The sequence below is a fragment of the Oryctolagus cuniculus genome, chromosome X (assembly GCF_051225735.1).
Source record: "Oryctolagus cuniculus isolate XC-2025 breed Fujian yellow rabbit chromosome X, ASM5122573v1, whole genome shotgun sequence".
NCBI classification, from domain to species: Eukaryota; Metazoa; Chordata; class Mammalia; order Lagomorpha; family Leporidae; genus Oryctolagus; species Oryctolagus cuniculus.
This window is the reverse complement of record NC_142888.1, coordinates 68,056,427-68,062,733: the sequence shown is the minus strand read 5'-3', so window position 1 is coordinate 68,062,733 and position 6,307 is coordinate 68,056,427. Positions and strand designations below refer to the sequence as shown.

Here is a 6,307-nt window from a genome sequence, read left to right as displayed (position 1 = left end):
GTGGTATTAACAGTGTGTATATATTGGTAACTCTATAAATTGTGGCACTTGTTTATTTCTCATTTGCCAAAAGGCACTATTTCTTTATGGCTACTACTTTACAATTCACTACCTAAAATAAAGATGTGTTTACATAAGCAATGAAAGTCATCAATCACATTTAAACTTAAAATAACTCTTTGCCAGGCTAGAATTGCATACTGTCTTAATAATTGAAAATGGGTACCAGTCATTCAAGATTTTGCTCAGAGGACTGTGTAATTGGTTTAGTGTACTGGAGGTCACCTTTAAAACTTAATTGTCTTAGAGTTAGAGTTGTATATACCAAGGATGCCTTAAAGCTCATGGAGTTTGGCTGCTGGGCCAAAGGGTACTATGATTCACTGCTATGGAGAGTTTTCAGAATGGGAATAATTACTAGCAAATTGCAACAGACAGTTCTGAAAATTTGATCAGAGAGAAGCTACCTGAGGCAGTAAGAAAGGAAAATAAACTAAGAGTCAAGATACCTTGGTTCTAGTATGGATTCTGCCAATTATTAGCTGCATGACTTTGATACTTCTGTTTTGTTCTGGCCAGCTTATGCATATGTAAAAAGAGAATATTGAACTCAATGATGTCTGAATTACTTTCTAGCATAATATATAAAACTTATTTTAAAAAATTGTTTGCTGCTTTCTACAAAGGACCAAAAACAGCAATACCTTATGATACTCAGCAAGACTTCTTGAAAAGAATTAGAAATGGAAATTGATGAAGAGAGATGTTGTTCCCTGAGTTTCTTGAAATACTTTTATAGACCTGAGCACTGTTAAAGGGTAAGTTTTGGGGAGCATTATGCTTATATCATCATGTCCTCCCCCCTTCCCTTTCTCACTTTTGGGTGTTCTTGAACTTTTTAACAGAAGGAAAGAGATGAGCCAGAACTGTGCTCTAGTAAAATTGTTATCAAGGTTCTTGTCTGAGCTTATTTTATCATATAGTTGGGCAAATTCCTCACCTTTTCCCCAAATATTCTTCCAGAAACCTTTCTAAGTTCACCTTTCTCCTCAACTTCTTAGTCATTTTTCTTCACATCCTAAATTTGGGTTTTCATCATGGAATGGAAAGCCCTGGTTCTTGCAATATAGATAGGGGTAATATACAGCCAGTACTCATGAGTAGAACCATCTCAATTGCTAAAGTAATCTTAAATCCTTCTCTGCTGTTGATCAATAGGAACTTCTTTGAGTTTCCCACTGCTGTCCAGGCTTGTGGGGAGCAACTAGGAGCGACTCGGACTAGACTAAGTTACTGGAATTAAGACTTATTCTATGCATCTGCTCTCCCACAATATGGCGCTGGGAGAGGAGGAAACAGCTTCTACACAGCTGCCTCCAGTTCAACCAATAAACTGTAGGACCTGCTCCTGATTGGAGGAGAGCAGCGTACTCGGCGTGTGGGTAGCAGAGTTGGGATTGGTGGAAGAGGACTATAAAGGAGGAGAGAGACAACATGCACGAGGAACATCTATCTGAAGGAACACCTGTGCAGCCCCCGAGAGAGCCGGCCGGCGGTGTGCCGCTCCCCCGCGGAAGTGGGGAAAGTGGCAGGGGGAACCGCCCTTCCACGGAGGTGGAAGGGACGGTAGCCAACCCGGGAAGAACCAGCAGCAAACCCGGGAAGGGCCAAGCAGACGAAAGAACAGCGCAGGGTCCTGTGTCGTTCCTCCACGAAGAGGGGGAGCGACATAATGGTGCCGTGACTCGGATATGAAGCCTACGCAGGGTTTAGTGTTGTTCCTCCACGAAGAGGGGGAGCGACACAGGCTAAAGAGGCTCTTCTCCTATACCACTGGAATGTCCCCAGGACACATAGCAAAGGGTAAAATTCTGTTCCAACATCCAGTATCAGACTTTACAGTTTATGTCAGATCTTTCTCTTTTTAAAAGTATATAAATAAGGGAATGGCGCTGTGGCACAGCAGGTTAACACCCTGGCCTGAGGCGCTGGCATCCCATGTGGGCACCAGTTTGAGATCTGGCTGCTCCATTTTCAATCCAACTCTCTGATATCGCCTGGGAAAGCAGTAGAAGATGGCCCAAGTCCTTCGGACCCTGCAACCACGTGGGAGACCCAGAGGAAGCTCCTGGCTACTGGCTTCAGATCCGTGCAGCTCCGGCCATTGAGGCCAGTTGGGGAGTGAACCATCAGATTGAAGACCTCTCTCTCTCTCTACCTCTCCTCTTTCTGTGTAACTCTGACTTGCAAATAAATAAGTAAATCTTTTTAAAAAAATAAACGTATATAAATACAATGTTAGAGCAAGCTGAAAGTAATTTTTGCAAAAAGAAACTATTTCTGTAAATATAGTGCAATCTACTGTGAAGTGTGTATAAAGTGTACAGTAGTGCGCAGTGATGTCCCAGGCCTTTAAATTTACTCAACACTAACTCATACAGCGCAACTCACAGTCCTGCCAGTTCCATTCCCAGTAAGTTCCCTATACAAGTTTGCTATTTCTTATTTTTAAACTGTGTTTGTGCTTTATATTTTCTATGATCAGATATGTCTAAATACACAAACGCCATTGTGTATTCCTTACATTATTGGGGAATGCATGATACACAGAGGCATCTCCATAGTGTTTGAGGTATGAATAAGTTTTTAATGTTGTTGGGTGCCCACTGCTACAGATCTCACACCATCTTCTCATTTTCTAGACTCAGTAAATGTTTATTTCTAATGGGAATTATAGGGATGAAAGATCATTCCAAGTGCTGGTTTCTGGATGCGAAGAAAAAAAAAAGTCTGGTTGGGTATAGGAGTATGTGTTAAAAAAAAAAAAAAACAAGATAGAGAAGACCCTATGTAGAGACAGAAGACTAACAATAATCCATTCATATAGTAATATCTATCTTTTTAAAATAAGGTTTTACATATATGACCTCATTTTTGCAACAATTCAGCAACTGCTTTATGATTACATTTTACCCCGTATGAAATTAGTGGTCACGAGGTAAGGAAACTTGTTCAAGGTTGCCCAAATAGCAGATGGTAGACTAGAATTGAAATTTTATTTTTAAGACAATTTTACTTTCATTTATATTTTATTTCTAGTGATTATTACATAAGTTTGAGAAAATCAAAGAAGGCTTTCTGAGGCCAGGCACTTTTGACACAAAATACTTAGTCAACCTTGTGACTAGAGTTTCTGTATATTGAAACTCCTTGAAATATCCCTGAAGACATTTGTTGGTTTTGGTAGACAGCAGCTGGCGAGTCAATCATGTTCTTTTGCAGCAATGTGTAAAATCATGAAGAGGGCTCATTTAAAGGCTCTATTCTCCAATGAAGAATTAGAGTGAGGGATTTGAGGCCTTAACTGAGCCCAATTTTTCTCTTTTTATGCCCTCAATTAGTTTTGTAGACAGCTAATTGAACCTTCAAAACAAGGTACAAGTGGGTAATTTTTCCCTCAAAACTCCAAGCAGATGCTGTTAACCACTTCTGGGTGCAATTAGTCCTGCACACCAATAATTGTGAGTATAAACAGGACAAGCTTTAAAAAAAATTTCCCTGGACCAAAATTTTAAAATGAAATGGGTTTCTTTATGACTAAATTGGAGCAAACTGCAGATAGACAAGGATAATAGGCAACATTTACATAAAATCACTTTACTGCATCCTTTTAAATAAATTGACTTTTTGATTTTCATAAAAAAATTGAGGTGGGTTGTATTATTATCACCATTTTTGAAATAAGGAAACAGATTATAAGTTAGGTACAATTTTTTTTAACCAGCATTGATAGAAAAGGATATCGAAGGCAAAGCCCTACTCTCTTGCTCCAAATCCTAACTTCAACTTAATATAAAAATTATATTAAAAGTTATATTAAAAATTAAAATTACATTCAATTATTCATTTGTTTACTCAAGAAATTTTATTATTTTTAAAGCCTATGCACAAGTTTTGATCTGAAAATGAAGATTTTTGATTCACTATTATGCAAGTGATATTTGAAATCATCAAACTGAATTATGTTTCCCAAAGAGAACATGTGGAGTGATAAGTGGTGCTAGCTAGAAAATGAAACATTTGAAATTAATTACTCCTTTTTAAACATTACATACCTATGATACATTTAGCAAAACTTGTAAATTAACTCTGGTACAATACTAATAACAAAACTACAAACTTCATTGACTTCACTTGTTATTGTTGTTTACTATTGTCTTGTCATTGCTCCAGGATACAATCTAGAAATATATCACATTGTCTTTGTCATGTGTACTTACTCTCCTTTCTTCTGTGACAGTTTCGCATTTTTCCTTGTTTATTATGATTTTGACATTTCTGAAAATTAATTTGTAGAGTGTACCTCAGCTTGAATTTATCTAATATTTTCTCATGATATTAGGTTATGAATTTATAGGAAAAGCACCATATTGTGATGTTATGCAAATATCTCCTTCCTCCTAAAAAGCCTCGCCCACATGTTTTAGCATTCATCAAAGGATCTTGCCTACATCTAATATTATTTTGGTGTTTTAATGGTATTTTAAAATTCTGTCATTAATTGTGTATTTATTATTTGGATTTTTCTGTAAGGGAATCATGTACTTCATAGTTATCTATTTATCTATGGGCACTATGGGTTAACGATATTTATTTTAATCTTTGGATTAAATTTTAGTACCATTGTTAGCTGTTTTGTAGCTCAATTTGCTCAAGATTTGACCATTAGGAGCTATTTCACTATGAATTCTCTGACCTCTTGAGGAATGATTTCACTTAATAAAAATATTTAAGGAAGCCCTGCCTATGGAAAAAAAAATTAAGAAGTGGCAGAAAGAAATGAATGGATTCAAGAGAATATGATATCATAGAAATAAAGAGAAGAGAGACTTAATGGTTACTGCTTCATTGACAGAGACAAATGCAGAAAAACAACTAACATAATAAGGTGCAAAAAGTATCTATTTGATTTAGCCAGGGCCCTTTGGTGAATAAGATTAATGGGAATAGAAAAAATTGGGCATTTATTCTGATGATAATAAAGTATAAACAACAAGAATAAAATATGTGCAGATGAAACTGATGTTATCTAAACATGGACTTTAGAAGCACTTGCCAGAAAGACATATAGAGTTACTAGAGGGAGAGGATGGGATGGGAGAAGGGAATTCTACGTTATGGAACAAGGTCTGGGAATGTGGAAGTCAAGGATGTCAATGTCAGGATTAGCTTCAGGCAAGAGGGAGGGACATTCATCTTCTAAGACTAGAAGAAAGAGAGAGGCAACATTGGACACAGATACATGTAGTTTTAGCAATGGTGCATAAGTAATCTAAGGAAGATCACATCTCATGACATTCAGTGAAATGGGAATTAAGGGAATATACTGCAAGAGAGAACGTGCACCTGGGGGACCTCACAGATATTCCAAATATTCATTTTGATTAAGGAGAATCAGTGTAAGTTAAACTAGAAAAGCAAGTGGTTCCCCAATAGAGCCTTCAGATGAGATTTCTGCCCTGACCAATATGTTGATTGATGCCTTATGAAAGATCCTGAAGCAAAACAATCAACTAAGCCTTGTCAAGTTTTGTGGATCACAGAGATGATAAATGTGTTGTTCTAAACCACTAAACTTCAGAGTGATCTGTTATCCAAAAATAAATAGCTAATGTACTTGCATAGTGCTGCTTCTTTTGGTCTGAGGGAAATTTCTAGAGAACAATGTAGCTGAAGCTTCTCTGTAGGAAATAGATTTGGAAACTATAGAATCAAATCCCCTTCTCCTTCAAGAGAAATCTGGACAAAGCACTATACTCTTCACTATATTGTGATACTTAAAGTTATAATTTATGAATTATAGCAAGAAGATAAAAATCCAGAGTGTAACTTGGGTTAAATAATCTGAAATTAATGGGAAGTGAGATTTAACGGAATTAGTACAATGAATTACGAATTTTCAATTTTAGATATACTGTTTATTCATAAATTATATTGTCCAGGGTTATAGTAATAATTCACTGGCGATAAAGGCTGTTAAGTAGACTTTTCAAAATTTACAGCATGACTGGCATGGCCAGGAAGAAAGAAAGATGGGAAAAGAAATAGAAGATTGTATGGAGAGTATGACTCAAAAGATTACAGGTCATTAAAATAGTGAAAATTAATGTATTGATAATTTTGAGTTTTCCTGAGATAATACAAAAATATTAATGCTTCTTTTGGTTCCATGGTACAGAAAAATAAATGAATTTATTCAATAGTACCTTCAGAGAAGACATTATTCAAAGAGGAAAAAAGTGTTTCA

At 36.4% G+C, this 6,307-nt stretch overlaps 1 long non-coding RNA gene across 1 annotated transcript; it reads left to right on the top strand.

The window, feature by feature from the left end:
* The first annotated feature begins 685 nt into the window (after positions 1-685).
* On the top strand, positions 686-4,275 carry LOC149119668 (uncharacterized). Its single transcript, XR_016227906.1, has 2 exons — positions 686-818; positions 1,219-4,275. It is a non-coding gene; the product is annotated as an uncharacterized LOC149119668 (long non-coding RNA).
* The last annotated feature ends 2,032 nt before the right edge of the window (positions 4,276-6,307 follow it).